The following is a 16,184-nucleotide window of genomic DNA, read 5'->3' as shown; positions in this document are numbered from 1 at the left end:
GTTTTTATTTTTTTATTTAAAGAGAATTTCCGTGGCAGTCTGTGCCACCAAGGGCCTTCGGGAGGCCCTGGAAATATGATTCTGTCTGAAGAACAAAGAGGCAAATTTGCGGAAGATCAAATGCAAAAGCATCGTGAAAGGAGAGGTCTGGGAGTTACAGATGGAAACGGAGCTGGTTCCAGCCCAGATCTGAGAGCCGTGAATAATGGAGGATCCAGACACAGCCCGGGGTGTGTGCCTGTTGGGGGTGTGAGAGGAGATGGGGTCCCCCCGCCTAGCTGAAGATACCGCCTCGCCAGGAAGAAGTAGGGCCGGGCACAGCCCTCCAGGCAGGGTCAGCATAAACGAAAAGAACAATGAAGAGAAAGAGGATGGAGTCAAGGGGTGGGAGGGCTGGGGCGGGAGAGCCAGAGGCCTGCAGCTTCGGGGGTTGGGTGTCGCTGCCATGACTACATGTGTGTGATGGGAGCTCAGGCATAGGAAAATAAAATCCTGGGTTCCCAAGGTGGGGGTCAGGTATCACTGGGGATTTAGGGGAAACTCAAAGGACACAGAGCTCTCCCCTTGGATCCTACTGGCAGGTGCGCCTTCTCTGTCCGACTCAGGAAGGAGCCTGCAGCCTCCTTTGGGGGCGTGTCCTCCGTGCCCCTCCTCCTGAGTCTGCTGGTCCCAGGACCGACTCTGTGCCCCATCACCCCTCTGCTTATTCCCTTCAGCTTGCCTTCTCTTAATGGCCCAGAGCCCCTCCCAGGTCTCCAGCGCACCCACCAGGCTCAGGACCTCTCTCTACGCACCCCTGCCCTACTCTCAGGCCCAATTCTGAGCCTCCACCCTCCTCAAACTCCCCCCAGCCTCCCCATCACACCACCCGAGCCGGGCCCTCTTCCTCCCCTCTCCCCTCTCCTGCAGCTCCCAGACCTCTGGGTTGGCCTCAGACCCTTCCCTCTGTGCAGCTCTGACACATCTTGTCCCCCTTGCCCTGTGCAGCACTGTGTCTCTGGGGACATGGTCCGTCCTTCTGGGAGTGGACTCTCATCTTTCTTTTTGTCCACGCAGTACCAGAAACTTCTTTCTGACCAGAAAACGCGAGCTTCCCTCTGTCTAAGCTGAAATGTCAGACGTTCGCCCTCTAGGCCTTCCCGAGCACTAGGATCCCTCGTCAGTCACATCCGCCCCAGCTAGTCAGGGTCACAAAGCAGCAGGGACCACCCAGCATCCCAGAATCTGTCTGTGGATGGGCAGTGCAGAGCCTCATCTGGCTTCCAGAGGCAGCAGGGACAGGATGCAGGGCCCAGCTGGGCAGGTTGGGGTATCAATGACAAGGGCAAGGGCAGTGGTGTCCTTGTGACTTCTTCCTGGATGACCAGCCTCTTAGCATGATGCTCGGGCCTCCCGGAGGATCTCTAGGAGATCCAAATATCCTTTAAGAAGGGCCCTTTCTGTTTACATCAGCCAAACTATGTTGCTATTGCTTTGAATCACACTCAGTTCTTTTGTGTTAAAAGATCCTGACTTGTCCATCACCTTTTTCAATTTCTGTTGTTTTTCCTTATTCTAGTATCTCTTTAAAAATACATACTTATTAAGTTTAAAAAATAAATTGATGTAAAACAAGATATAAATTAAAAGGTCTTTTAAATTATGACTTAAAAATCCAGAAGCCACAAAAGATTTGATGATATCTATCAAAATTGCAACCACCAATCCTACTTTTGGGAATTTATCCTACTCCTATTCTAGTCAATTAATACAGCCTGGAGATTAGAGATCTTTCCTAGTCAAAATGTAGAAACCTTCCTCAATTTCCCCCACCTCTTCTTAAAAATTAAAAAAAAATTTTTTTTCTTTTTATAGAAGAATATTCCATTGTGTGGACAGGCTGTAGCTCATTGAGCCTAACCCCTTCTGATAGACCCTGACTTGCTTTCCATCTTTGACTGCTATAGTGCAATGAATACCCTTATACATACGCGGTCTCATGTGTATAAGGTGGAACATCTGTGCAATATATCAAGTGAGAAAATAAGATACAGAACAGTCTATAGGATGTGTTATGTTTTGCACAAGAAAGAGGGGAAATAAGAATATGTCTTCATATTATACTTGTTATACCTCTATGAATATACTCTGGAAAGATAGAAAAAAGCTAATAATAAACATACTGTCCTCTGTGGTTGGTGGAGGGGATGGGGAACTGGGTGGAAGGGGCAGAGGTGGGAGAGAGACTTCCTCTCCACCTTTAGCCTTGTTTTTGGAACCAGGTGAATGTCTTACCTGTTTCAAAAAAAAACAAACCAACAACATAAATGCGTGTAGAAGTGGTACGTAGATGTGACCAAAATCCTGAAGATTTCCATTGGTGGCTGAATTTGGGAACTGCTCCATATTATGGCTTTGGGCTCTTTCTTATGCCCAGACTATTCCTTCACCCACAGGAGCCAACAGGGAGCTGAGGAGAGAAGGGAGGTGGCACCAGCAAATGCAGACTCCTGCCCCACTGTGTGCACGTGACTGCCTGCCGCTCTCACACCTGCCCAGAGCATCCTGTTTCTGGTTCACTGCGTCCTGGGGCGTTGATTAAGGGACTTCTCCCTGAAACTGGACCCCTTAAATCCTGCCTCCCTCCCAAGAGAAGACTCCAGAGGGGCCTGCCCTGGGGAGGGAACTGTCCAGTGACAGGCCATATTGGCCAGGTTCCCATACTCATGTAGATGTCACCCTTTCCCACCAGCGCAGCTTTATGACCTGACCTGCGCCGGGGAACACAGCAGAGCAGCCCCACCTTTGTCCCCGGACCCCGGCACTTTGTAGAGCCTGAGCTGGTCACACACATTCAAATCTCCCCTCTGCAGCCCGAATGAGGGCCTTGGCTTTGCGGAGAGAGCCAGAGCGGGCGGCTGGGGGAGGGCCCTGCGCCCATTTTGTCTCCAACTGCCTTTGTTCGAGAATAAACACTCCAGGGCTGCCTCCCCCCCGCCCCCAACCTGAAAGCCGCCTCTGCCGGAGAGAGAAATCGTATACAATCTCTGCTTTAGATGTACAAAAAGTCTGAAATTGCTTGGAGGAGAGGCGGGAGGGAGCCTGGGCGAGGCTGGGGGGATCTGGGTGGGTAATTGCAGGTCATCTATCTGCCTCTGTCAGCTGGCGCCTGCTCCACAAGCGTTTGCAGAGAGGACTCCTTGAATTTGCTTTTTTTCCCCATCTTGCATTACTTACTCTTTCCTCAGCAGCTGTAAAACCTTTTTCCTAAAACTGCCCTCAGGCATAATGAGCAGGAGACATTCGGAGCTGGGAAGAAAGACAGCCCCGAAATGATGCACCTGGCCTTTCTCAGGGTCCCTGAGAGGGTTCTACACAGGCTGGAATTTGCTCTGGGGGAGTTGGGGGGCTTCCACTGGAACTGAGGGCAGCAGAGGAGGACACCCACAGCATAAGGAGGGTCCGTGTCTCTTCCTCCCCCACCCACTCAGAGCAGTGGCCTCAGAGGAGAGGTACGAGCCTCCTCCAAATGGGCCTTAGGGCTTAGAACCCATCAGAACCCACCCAGCCCCGTGGGTGCCCACATGCATCCTCAGGATAGCCCTCCAGCACCCCTGGAGTTGGGTTCCACCTGGCCTGAAGCTGGTCCACTCCCTGAATTGAAGCAAGGGGTTGGGGACGGAGGCTGGGGTAGTGGGTGTGCAGCAGATGGGACATTGGGGTGACCAGTCCAGCTCCTGGGGAGGCGGCAGGACCAGGGACCACTGGGCAGCCCCAAACGTGGCTAATAGAACCAGAGCTGTGCTTTCCTTGGGGGCAGAGTGCAGGAGGGGTGTGGCTGATCCTGGGGGGGCAGTGACATGGAAGCCGTGTGGGGTGATGATACTGCCACTTGCTCACTGAGTGACCAGGGCCACCAGCAGCACAACTCCAGGGGAGACTTTCACCCCAGGAGCCCTTAGCTCCCCCAGGTCTCAGCTTCCTCACCTGCACGGCGGGAGCAGCCTCACCATGATAACCAAAGGGAGTGTGTATGGCTCACACGATGACGTGTGTCAGGTAGGGCCCGAGCATGTTTTACAGAGGATGCCATCTCCTCCTGGTCAGGCTTGCCACAGGGTCAGGCTGTGGGGCTGTTTATAAACACCTGTTGCGAGTATAAATTTGCCTATTCTAGAAGGGGATGGAGACTTTCAGAGTCAGAAGGGTCCCTAGAGACCATCGAGGCCCACCCTTTCCTTCTCACCACCCCAAAGTTATGTCTAGGAGGTTAAGGGACTCCTGGCTCTTCCCCTGAAACCACCGTTGCCGGAGAGGGAGTTCTGGGGTGTCCCCTCCTTGCCTCCCACATGTTGGATCCTTCGGTGTGCACAATGCTCCCACCCAGCTCTGGCCTCCTCTCTGCCCAGGAGGGCAGGATGGAATGGAGGTGGTGAACCCAAGATGTGGCCAGCCCACCCGAACCCCGCCTTCCTCAATGGACCAGCCTAAGGTCTCGGGCAGGGCAGGGCTTCATGGCCCTCTGGGTTTTTCGTCTCTCCCGCTGTCATGCCCTGGGCATTGGACTGTTTTGCCCTCTTGCTCTCCCCACAGGGCGTCCCCTGGCAGCTGCCTCGGCAGGATTCCCAAAGTGGGAGACACACTCTCAGGAACCCGGAACCTCATCTAAGCCCATTTCGTAGCCTATAAAATGGGCAACAGTCCATACGTGAGAGTGCCCTAGGGATCAGCATCTTCTCTGACAGGGCAGGAAAGGGTTCCAGGCAGGCCAGCTGGCCTGGACCTCAAGTTAACAAGCCTCAGGTTCAGACTCCAGATGAGGTTATACGTAGACGCAGAGACACGCTCTGTCAGGATGGAAAATCGGACACTCACCACTCAGCGCTAACTGTTGTCATCCTCGAGGGCACTTTCTCTCATGATCCCTAGGGGTCCCCTGTTAGCTCAGGATCTGTCTAGAGCCCCACCCCTCCCTCTCCTCCAAGCCTCAGCTGCTCTGCTCCAGCCACTGCCCCCCTTGCAGGCAAGCTTCCACTTCAGGACTTCTGCCTTTTCTGTTCTCTTTATCTGGAAGGTTCTCCCCCACAGACCTCCACGTGCCTCACTCCCTCTCTTCCTTGGATCTCTGCTCAAAAGTCACCTTATCAAAGAGGACTTCTCAAATCTCCCCCCCCCACCCCCCCAGCCCGTCACCCCTCCACCTCCCCTCACCCCACACCCCACCCCCGCATAGGAAAGTGGAGGCCCTCCTTCCCGTACTCCTTACCCCTGGGCATTTAACACCATTTGACCCTTTATATGCTTTTTTCTCTACTGCACCTTGAATGTAGGTGGCTATGGAAACAGAATCTTTAGTCTTGTTCCCTGAAGTCTCCGCAGCTATTAGAACAGTGCCTGACACATAGTAGGAGCTCTACAGACATGTGCTGGATGAATGAAGGAATTATTAAATGTAGGTATTTAAATTACCCCAGTTTCTGTAACCCTTTGGGAGCATTTCTTGCATTTTTAATATACAAGGACTCAAAAAAGAGTGTTTACTGGAGACTTGCCTTTCTGCCCTCTGAGAGCCTCCGGGGATGAGCATGGCTGTGGGTGGCTAAGACTCGGGCTCCTGCCCACCCTGGGGAAGGGGAAAGGCTGAGCTGCGGTGAGTGCCAGGGACCAAGAATGTCCCCCTTTCAGGGACGGGGATGTGGAGGGCGCTGTGAGCCACGGAGAGGAAGCAGCTCAGTCTACGGCCCCGGGGGTCAGAGCTCTGTTTTACAGAAGTCCCAGTCCTGGGGGATCCCAGCTCAGAACTAATTATTCACAGGCCATGAGGGGCATCTTCAGAAAGGGCATTTGCAGGATGAGTAGGAGCTGCTAAGCCGACTTGAGGAAAGGAAGTGTGAGGATGGGGCAGATACAAATACATGGACAGAGCGTGTTGGGCAAATAGACAGTCTTCCTCATGTGACATCAGGGGCTCTGTGTGAGAAGAGGGCACAGGTTGGCAACACTGGATTAAACAAAGTGAAACTGGACGTGCTCGTCAGAGCCTTTAATACACATTGTCCACTGTGGCTCTCCAGGTCAGGATATAGTGTGCCCCACTGGCTTCATGGAGCACCCAAGAAGGCCCATCTAACTCACCCCAGGAATTACTGACAAGAGCGTAGGGACACACGGCAGCTGGCGGAGGAGTCTGAGGTAGGGGTGAGGCAGAAGGAGAAGGCATGCTGGAGTAAGTGAAGCTGAGGCCCATTGGTAAATTCTCTGAATGGCTTGCAAAGGAGTTAGGACTCTGTTCTATAGGAAACTGATATTGATGTGGAGTTTGCATTTAACTTGTATCTACTTATTAACTCTAAGACAAGGCACACAGTGGAAATGCTACAGGGACTTCAGTAAAGAGACTGGCCTGGTGCTGGAGCAAACTGGAGCACATGTGTCCTTGTAGGGAGGGAAGGGCTGCTATGGGCTGCCTTGTGCACTGCAGATGTTCAGTGAGTACCGATCCCAGAAACTACTACATGAATGGTGCCTCCTCGAGCTGTGCAGTGCACATCCTGAACTCCTGTCCATGGCAGCCCTGAGAGGGGCATGCTCACTCAGCTCCAGTGAATTGCTGTCAGATGAGAAGGTGTGGTAGACTAGTGTCCACCAATATCAGAACTAGTGAAACTAGTGTTCACAGAAGACTGTATGTCTCAGCCTCCTTGGAATGTGGATGGGCCACATGACTATATCCAGTCAATGACAAATAAGCAAAAGTCAGATATGTGTAGCATGTTGAGACTGTGCAACAACCATGTGCTCTCTTCCTGTCTTTTCTCCCCCTGAAGCAGCAACTGACAAGGCCATATGTCTCAGATGCTGCTAAATGATGATGGCACCTCTGTCAGCCTGGGTCCCTAAATGACTGTGTGGAGCAAAACCCCTGGAACACCTGCACTGGACATGCCATGTGAGAAAGAAATAGACATCTGTGTGGTAAGCCCCTGAGACTTGGAGGTGTTTATTACTGCAGCAGAGCCCAGCCTGTCCTGACTATACAGAAGTAGAGCAAATGTCCTGACTTCTGATTTTGAAGAGAAATCTTCTGGTGTTAAATGTTAGGCATCAATTAAAAATAATACTTAATATGGTGCAGGCCAAGCAGAGTCCCTCTGCAGGCCAGGCATGCACTGACCACTGGTTTGCAACCCACAATCTCTGGCTATGCTATGGCATCTTAGGGAACTGTACATAAGACATGAGCTAACCCATTTTTTTGCACTTTCCTGGGCAATCTCATAGCCTCGTGAGCATACTGGGACAGAATGAGACTCTCTGGTCTATGATTAACTGGAAGAGAATGCCTGGTTACAAACAGAGGAAAAGAAGGCAATACTAGGGCTCTTTTAAAAGCTGCTGGAAAGCAGCATCGGGGCGTTTGAACGCCTGTGACAGCAGCTATGAGACTCTGGCTGAATCAGCCTGGAGTGAGACAGGAAATGGTGATTAAGCTCTGCTTCTTGGTGTGTGACCTTAGGCAAGTCATCTCACTTCTCTGAGCCTCAAATACCTTGTGGAGAAGTTGGGGATCATGGTACAAACCGCTTTGCAGGGATGTTGATGGGAGGAGATGAGACGTGTACAGCACTCAGCTCACAGGAAGGGCTCGATAAATGCCAGTTCTGGTGGCTCTTATTCTCTTTCGGTCAAGCCAGTCAGGGGCACAGAGCTGCCACTGCAGGAGACTCCCTCAGGGGTGGGACCGGGATTGGCCTTCCGAGACACATAAAGGCTCGGTGTCCTGCAGACTGGTCAGCTGCAGGCGGGCTGAATTTGTTTCCTGTAGCTGCTGTCACAAATTACCACAAACTTGGTGACTTTTTAAAAAAACATATAACCTGAAATTTATCATTTTAACCATTTTTAAATGTATAGTTCAGTTGTGAAAAGTATATTCACATTGTTGTGAAACAGATCTCCAGAAGTTATTCATCTTGGTAAGCTGAAACTCCGTATCTTGGTGACTTTTAAAACAAAACAAATTTATTGTCTCACAGTTCTGGAGGCCGGAAGTCTGAAATCGTCTCAAAGTGAAGTTAAGGAGTGGGCAGGGCTGACTCCTTCTGGAAGTTCTAGGGGAGAATCCGTTTCCTTGCCCCTTCTAGCTTCTGGGGGCCCCCTGCACTCCTTGGCTTATCACCCCTCCCTCCCATTGCTCCAAACTCTTGCTTCTGTTGTTACATCTCCTACTTCTGTGTCTAATCTCCCTTTTCCTCCCTCTTATAAGGACACTTGTGATTGCGTTCAAGGTCCACCTGGATAATCCAGGATGGCCTCCCCATCTCAAGGTCCATAACTTAACCACACCTGCAAAATCCCTTTTGCCGTGTAAGGTCTTATTTTCACAGGTTCCAGGGGTTAGGACTTAGATATCTTTGGCGGGCACTGTTCAGCTACCACACTGGCCACTGCACTTAGCTCAGAGCCCGGATTCCTTCCCCCAGCAGCCAGGAGGAGCAAGGTTGGGGAAGTTGCCTGAGATGGAGGCGTGGTACAGTGGAGCAGCAGGACTTGGGGGTCAGCCCGATTCTGCCCCTGGCCTGGCCCTCCCCCTCTATGAGACCATGGCAGGTTCCTTCCTCCCACTCTCAGCTCCCTCAGGACCATTCATCGAAACAGCAAAGCACTGGGGATATAGACAAAAATTGCCTCTCTCATGAAGAATCTGTTCTAGTCAGGGAGACATGGAGAATGAAGACAAACCCATGGAATGAGAGGCAGTGGGAGTGCTAAGGAGAAACAGGAAGCAGGGACGGGAGAGGAGGATGGAGCAGGCCCCCTCTGGGCTGGGAAGATTTAGTCCACACACATTGATCAGGCACCTATTATGTGCCAGGCACTGTTCTAGCACCTGGGACACAGCCAAGAACAAGACAGCCTTGGCCCCCGTCCTGGAGGACGTCCTGTTTTAGCAGCGGACAAGCCAGGGAGTAAATGGATGGGATGAGTTTCAGACAGTGATGAGGCTATGACAAAACTAAAACGGTGTCCTGGTGAGAGAGAAATGGGGCCACTTTAGATGGGTTGGTAAGGGAGGGCCTCTGGGAGGAGGTGACCACTGAGGAAGAGTCAGTGTGTGAGGACCTGGGGGGAGAGGGTACCAGGTTGAGAGGACAGAAAAGGCAACACAGAGGTGATGCGCCTAGATTGCCCAGTATGGTGTCTGGGTGGCAGGTCCTCAGCAAATACTGTGGGCAGCAACCAGGAGCTTGGGGCGGGGGGGAACTTTCCTTGGACGGGACACCAGGTCAAGGGCTTCACAGTCTACCTGTTGTGGCCAGTGTTTCTGAGCCATTGGTCCCGGCAGTGGACACAGCTGGAATAGACCCAGAGGAAGGGCCTGCCCATACCTGGAGCCACCTTAAACAGAATGAGGGCAGGGCCCAAGCCCCAGCTGCACCAACCCAGGCCTGGAGCAGCCCCTGTCAGGAAGGAGCCCGCCTTGGGTGCCCCCGCTCCAGCACGGAGCCCTGTTTCCTCATGCGGGCATGTTTCTTTAACGAGACCATCTGTCTGGCTTTCCTCACTCTGCTGAGCATGATGGGGCCATCCGTCTCCCCTGTCCCCATCCCCGGCTGCCTGTCACCGCCCAGGCCCCCATTATCCCCGCCCGGCTCTGAGGGGGGCCGTGGCAGTTTTCGCCTCCGGCCTTCGTGTTTATTCTTCTCATCTGGCCACATCTGGCCTCCGTGCTGAGTCACTCGCTCCATCTGCCTGTCCTCGCTGTGGGACGGCGGCCGTCTCTTCCTGGCTCTCCCTATGCCACGTGGCAGCCCACGCGTGCAGCGGGTGCCAGGGTCTGCAAGCGTGGGGACAGGACCGTGAGCAGCTCTGTGCCAGCCTGTGCGCCGGGGGTGGGGGCCCACTTCAGGGCCAGCCTCCCCTGGAGTCTCCCCTCAGCCCCCCAGGGTCACGTGGCCCATTTGCTGAGTCCCAGTGAGGGTGGGCCCTGCCCGAAGGACAGCCAGGCCCGGCAGGAACTAAAACGCCCATGTAAGCCCAGCTGTGCTCCATGCCAGAGCCTTTCCCTTTTGCATCTGAGCATGGAGGATGGGCATCTCCATTTGCAATTCAAATCCCAGCAGGGCTGTTCCCAGGACCTAGAGCTCTGAATTTGAACAGGTTCTGAGTCTGACTTTCTTCGTATTTTTTGAAAAACAAATGAGTTGAGCTGAGGGAGTATAATACCATCATGTATCCCATAGACTCAGCACCTATTCCCCCTTTCCTCTAGCAACACAACCCAAATTTTCCTTAAGCCCCTGCCCACAATTCCTGAGATTTGGGCAGGTCTGACATCAGACTTGGCTCCAGGAGAGGCCACATGACCAAGAATTAGCCAATCAGAGCACTGCAAACACTCTCCACCTCCCCACATCAGTGATTGGTTCAGGGTCATGTGGGCACCAAGTTGGGCCAGTCAGGGCCAGACCTTTGCTGAAACTTTGCTAAGAAAAGGGATGCTTCTTTCTCCTGGGCCTGTGATTGAGCAAGATGTGGGACCTGAGTGACTGGCAGCTACCAAGTGGTAAGAGCCAGCCTTCTAGGGAAAACAACACAGAGGAGAGCAGAGCCAAAACATGAAGAATGAAAGCAGTCCTAACAAGCTCCTAGATCCAGCTGGGCCTGAAGCCAGCCCCACCTCTGGACTTTTCCATTACTGATGCCAATACATTCCCTTTAACAATAGAGTTTGAGGTGGGTTCTGTCACTTGCAACCAGAAGAGTCATATGTGATACACTCCTGAAAGGGGCTAACACCTGCTTGATGTGTAGGAGGTACTCAATAAATACTAATTTTAAAATAAGGCCTTTGTGAAGAAAGCCAATCTCAAGAGCTAACGTGTCATACGATTCCATCTATATAACATTCTCAATGTGGCAGTCATAGAGATGGCAAACAGATTCGTGGTTGCCAAGGGTTAGGGATGGTGGAAGTGGATGTGACAGTAAAGGGTAGCACAAGGGACATCTTTGTGGTGATGGAACAGTTGTGTATGTTGATTGCTGAGATTTCTCGAATCTCCACAGGTGATAAAATGACAGAATGATATGCACAGATTGTACCAATGCCAGTTTCCTGGTTTTAGTGTTATACTAGTTGTGTGGGATGTAACCACTGGGGGGAAATGAGTGAAGGGCACATGAGACCTCTCTGTGTTATTTTTGCAACTTCCTATGAATCTGTAGTAATTCCGAAATAAAAATTTTTTAAGTTTTTTGTAGGCTGTCACAATCCAGCAGTTCTTGGGCCTGAAATAGCAAAGTGCATGGATGTTGGAATCGCATGGACCCAAATTTGGATCCCATCACAGCCATTCACAAGCTGAGTGATCTGAGGTCAGTCATGTCTCTTCTCTCACCCTCAGTGTCTTCATCTGTGAAATGGGGCTCATGGGCCTAACTTGTAAGGTGGTTATGAAGAGAAAATAAAATGAACCATAATTTGCCTAGCACCATGCCTGGCGTATGGGAGGCAATAAACAATAGTTGATAAATGCAGCAGGATATAAACACAGGGCTTAACAGGGAGGAGTATGGTGGGGGGCAGGGTGTCAAGGCTTTGGGCTCTGGAGCCAGCCTCCCTGGGCTTGAATCCTGGTTGTGTATCTCCCTGGCTGGGTGACCTTGGCCGGGCCACTTGACCTCTCTGGTCCTCACTTTCCCCATCTGTAAAATGGAGATTAAAATAGTATCTACTTTGTAGGCTAGTTTTGAGGATTAAAAGAGATAATGCACCTGAGACCATTTGGGAGTGCCTGGCACTTGGCAAGGATGGTAAACAAAGTTTTGAGTGCCCACTGGGTGGGGAGCCTGGCTCCCTGGGTGGAGATGGGGGTGAGGCGCCTGGCCATGCATCAGGGTCTGTAGCAACCTCGCCCCAGGGAAGCCCCGACTTCCTGGGAACCAGCCCCTCTGGAGGTCCTCCTTCAAAAGTCCGGCAGCCAGTGATGAATCCCACCCCTGGCCAAGCAGAAAATCTGATCCCAGGCACCAAGGCATCCCTGCCCCCAAGATCCAGGCTTCCCCCTTCCCGCTCCTGTCCTCCCTGAGGAGGGAGCACACAAACCTGAACTGGACTCTGCACGGAATGGACTCTGAGGTACAGGCTCCCAGGAGAATGGAAAGGAAGTAGGGTTCACGGTCAGAGAAAGAAATCATGGGGACAGTGGGGGCTGGGTGGTGTGGGTCGAGAGGGTTGGACAAGTTCCTCTGTCCCCAGTCATACATTTCATGGTTCGGTTGTGGCTTTAAGATGCCTACAAAGCCATCATCACAGAACACGTCCTTTAGGTTAAACACTGCCCACTCCTGTGTCCTGTTCCTCTCTTAAATCTAGAGGAGTAACATATTAAAAGCCACTACAATGTGAATTAATTTATGACAGGGTGTGGGGTGAGGCCCGCTAAAAGTAGACAGAGGAGGGGCGTAGAGACAAGGGGAGAATGATGTTGAAGGCAAACTTTGCCTGCCCTGGCTGGCTCTCGGTGGTAATCTATTTAAAGGCATCCCCTAGCTGTCCTTGTTGATGTAGATCCATTTGAACAGTTTCAGGGCTGCAGTCTTTATTGAATGCAGTTCTGAGCCTGGCTGCACCAGGGCCCAGAGCTGAGAGGCGGCTGGCTCCTGGCAATGCTTAATAGCGAGGTGAATGTGTGGAGCTTCTGAGTAGGAGGAGCAGCGGTGCCAGGCAGCAGTGGCCACATTTGACAACCCAGCTTGCTGCTGCTGGGATGATGGAGCACACTGGAGGTGAAAATTCCCGCCCTGGAGCCAGGCAGGGGCATTTATGAGAAGGGACTCTCAATTTTAAATGAGCTGGTGATCAGCAAACAAGGGAATATGTGGCTCATGTGGCAACTATCTTCAGGAATGGGTGGATCCAGGACTCCCTGTGAGAACATTTAGTAGTTCCTGAGACCACAAGCTTCCTATTTAACATGGGGTGGGGAGAGCATGTCTGTGGCCAGGCAAAAGTCCTGAGATTCTTTCTGATTGGTCTGGCTAGGGTCACATGCCCATTCTCCAAGCCAATCACTGTGACTGGGAGGATGGGATATGCTGAATGTCTTGACCCACCCCAAGGGGCCAAGGGAGGTGGGGAGGGTGTCAATTGTATCCAAGCCTCACAGAGGGCCAGGGGCCTAGAGCAGGGCCGACCTGGCTAGGAAGCAAGCAGAACACTAGTTCATACTGATGGCTCAGCCTGCACACACATGCTTTATCCAACTTACCCCTCTCAACAGTCTCTGTAGAAATTCTTCTTCCCATTTGACAGATGAGAACACTGAGGTAGAGGAACTTGACCAAGGTCACATACCCAGAGTGGCAGTCCAGTCTCGTTCTATTTTATTCCAAATTCTTTCCAACATTTCCTGGTCCAGACTGTCCTCTCTCCCTAACCCCTGATATTCCAGAGCACTTAGACTCCTAGATTTGGGACCTGGAAAGGATATTAGAGTTCATCTAGTCTCCTTCAGTGACATACTCAAGGCCACACAACCACTGAATATAGCACAGATACTAGAATCATATCTAATTGTCACTTACCTCCTATCTGCCCCGCTGCTTGTGAACCTGGTCTTAACTGTGTGGCCCTCATTTGCTCGCCGGCCTCAGTTCCTCACTTCCCTGTGGCCTCACACAGTTCCCAAGGCCTCTGAGGCTCGGATGCCTTCGCTGATAGGCTGTGCTTTCCTGGGTCCCAATGCTACAGCTATTTACATGTGTCTTACTCTTCCTGTATACCATTTTCTTTCTAGCTAATTACTTTGTTCTAATTCTTTAGAGGTAATTTTCTTCTGTTACTTTATTTTTACAGTTAACACCCTCCAATTAATTTCATAGTTCTTGAAAGTTCTCACATAAGTTGCCCTAAAAACCCTTGCAGTTTAACCGTTGCATGTGATAACGATGTCTCAGGCAGCCTGGTCATCCAGTCACTCGTACCGCATCCAAGACACTTGGGCACATTGGTTGCATTTGACGTTCATAATAGCCTTTCAAGAGTAGCCTCATTTTACAGAGAAGGAAAACTAAGGCTCTAGTGCCCTAGTGCGGGCAGAACTGGGATTTGAACCACCACCCCCTCCGCTGTCCTGAGCTCCTGGGCTCTCTTACAAGGAGTGCTAGTGGTGGGTCCTGACTCCCAGGTGCACTTCTGACCTTCTGGGGTGGCCCTAGAGGGAACTTAGTGGCCATGCTGGCCCCACCCCTGGTGATTCTCTGCCCATCCCTGGATCCTGCTCTGAGAAACTGCCCTGGCAGGCGGAAGGATACGAAATCCAGGGGAATAAGGTCTCAGCATCCGCGGGTGGATGGGAAAAAGACAGTGGCAGCACCAGCCTCTCCGGGGGAGACGGAGGGAAAAAACGCAGCATCAACTACATTTGCAGAGAAATAAAAAATGATTTCAAATTCTATTTTCCCGGTCTCTCTCAGCACATCCCCTGGCGCTATTTTATTTAGTAAATAGGAGGCCTACTTGTTATTCTCAGTTATGACATTAATTCTCCGGGTAACTCTTGGCTACTTACCTACCTCCCTACTCGGAGCCGGTTTCTCTGTCACCACCCGCGCAAGGACAAAAACACGCTCTCACCAGAAGGGAGCGCCCTCCGTCTGGAACAGACCTGGGTCCCCATTACCCAGCAGGCACTGCAGGTGGCGGCACGGGGTGGCCAGCGAGGGGTGACCAGCATCTTGGCTCGAGGCGCCTGCTCTCACTTTCTGTCTCTCTCCTCTTGCCTCACCACAGACCCCGCCCCCTAGCTGTTTTTCTGTACTTGTTAGCTTCACAGACTCTTCTGCCAACCTCCCTGTCCTGTTTGATTCTGGAATTTTCTCTTGCCCCTGCCCCCAACCCCCAGAGTTGGGGGAGGGGTGACGGCAAGTTCCCAGCTGGGTACCAGCTTCCACCATCTTGTGGTTGGGTCGATATTACCTTCTTGTTTTTCCAGCCATCTCCCCTCCTTGCAGGGCAAGGTTGCCACGGGTAATTGGCCTCGAATTTGTTTACCTCTGTGCTCAACATTCCTTCTCCCCCACGTCTCTCCCTCACCTCTACCCTCTGTTTCCTCCATCCCACCGTGGCTCCCTAAGCCATCTGGAATCTCAGTTCCCCTCTCCCCGCAACATGTGAGCCAGAGAAGGCCAGTCTGAGCACCACGTGGGAGGCCCAGGCTTCCCTCAAACCTGGGCAGCTGGATTCAGAATCACCGGCAGCAAAGGAAAAATACAAATAATGAACCGCAGAAACCTGGGGCTGGGGTTTGGCAAATACAGATGAAAGCAAGTCCCTGATGACAAATTCTAATGATTTTTGCTCTTGTTCAGAACTGCAAACTAATTTTGAAATATCGGTTGTCAGGAAAGAAAGGGTTCAAGTGGGGGCGGGAGTTTCCTATCTATCACCACTCGCTCAAGGACAGAAACATGCTCTCACAAGAAGGGAGCGCCCTGCGTCCACTTGTGCAGGAGGTGGAGAGCTGCGCGGCCTGGGAGGCTCTGAGCGCTCACACGGGAAAAGTTCCCCGCCTCCCCCAGCTGAGTTACCTCGAGGACCCTCAGGGAGGTAGGCAGGAAGCATTGTCCTTTGTTGTTGTTTTTAATAGAGAAGGAAACTGAGGCTGAGAAAGAGGATCGATCGTTTCTCTCTGTGATGGTCTGAGGCTCCCATCCGGCTCTGCCTGCAGAACCAGGTGGGCAACCTCCACGGCGACAGAGATTTCCTTAGCTTAGGGAGGACTTCGGGTCAGATTTGTGACTAATCCTCTCTGAGACCCAGGGTGACAGTCAAGACAATTAATAACCTGAAGGGCCAGGCGCTGATGCATCAGAGCTGTGGCCAGCCACGATATGGAGCAGGTCCAGAGGGGCCTGGAGGCCCAGGGAGGCCAGAGTGGCCAGGACAGGGGAGCCAGGGGCTTCCAGGAGCCGGAGGCAGCAGCCACTCACCACCTGGGATGGAAGCCGCCAGCTCACACCACCAGGTGTCCCAGCCGACGCTCAGCGCTGCTCCGTCAGGCACCTGGACGTGGACCCAGCATGCGTTCTTCCACAGAAGCCAAACCTGCACCGTGCAGCTTCCTGTCCTCACAGCGGCCTGGGAGGCAGGAGGGGGATGCGAGGCCAGGCTCCAGGTCACTTGGCTCGCTGGCCTCTCT

Source organism: Balaenoptera physalus (assembly GCF_965194825.1).
Source record: "Balaenoptera physalus genome assembly, chromosome: 3".
NCBI classification, from domain to species: Eukaryota; Metazoa; Chordata; class Mammalia; order Artiodactyla; family Balaenopteridae; genus Balaenoptera; species Balaenoptera physalus.
Note: the sequence above shows the minus strand (reverse complement) of the source record.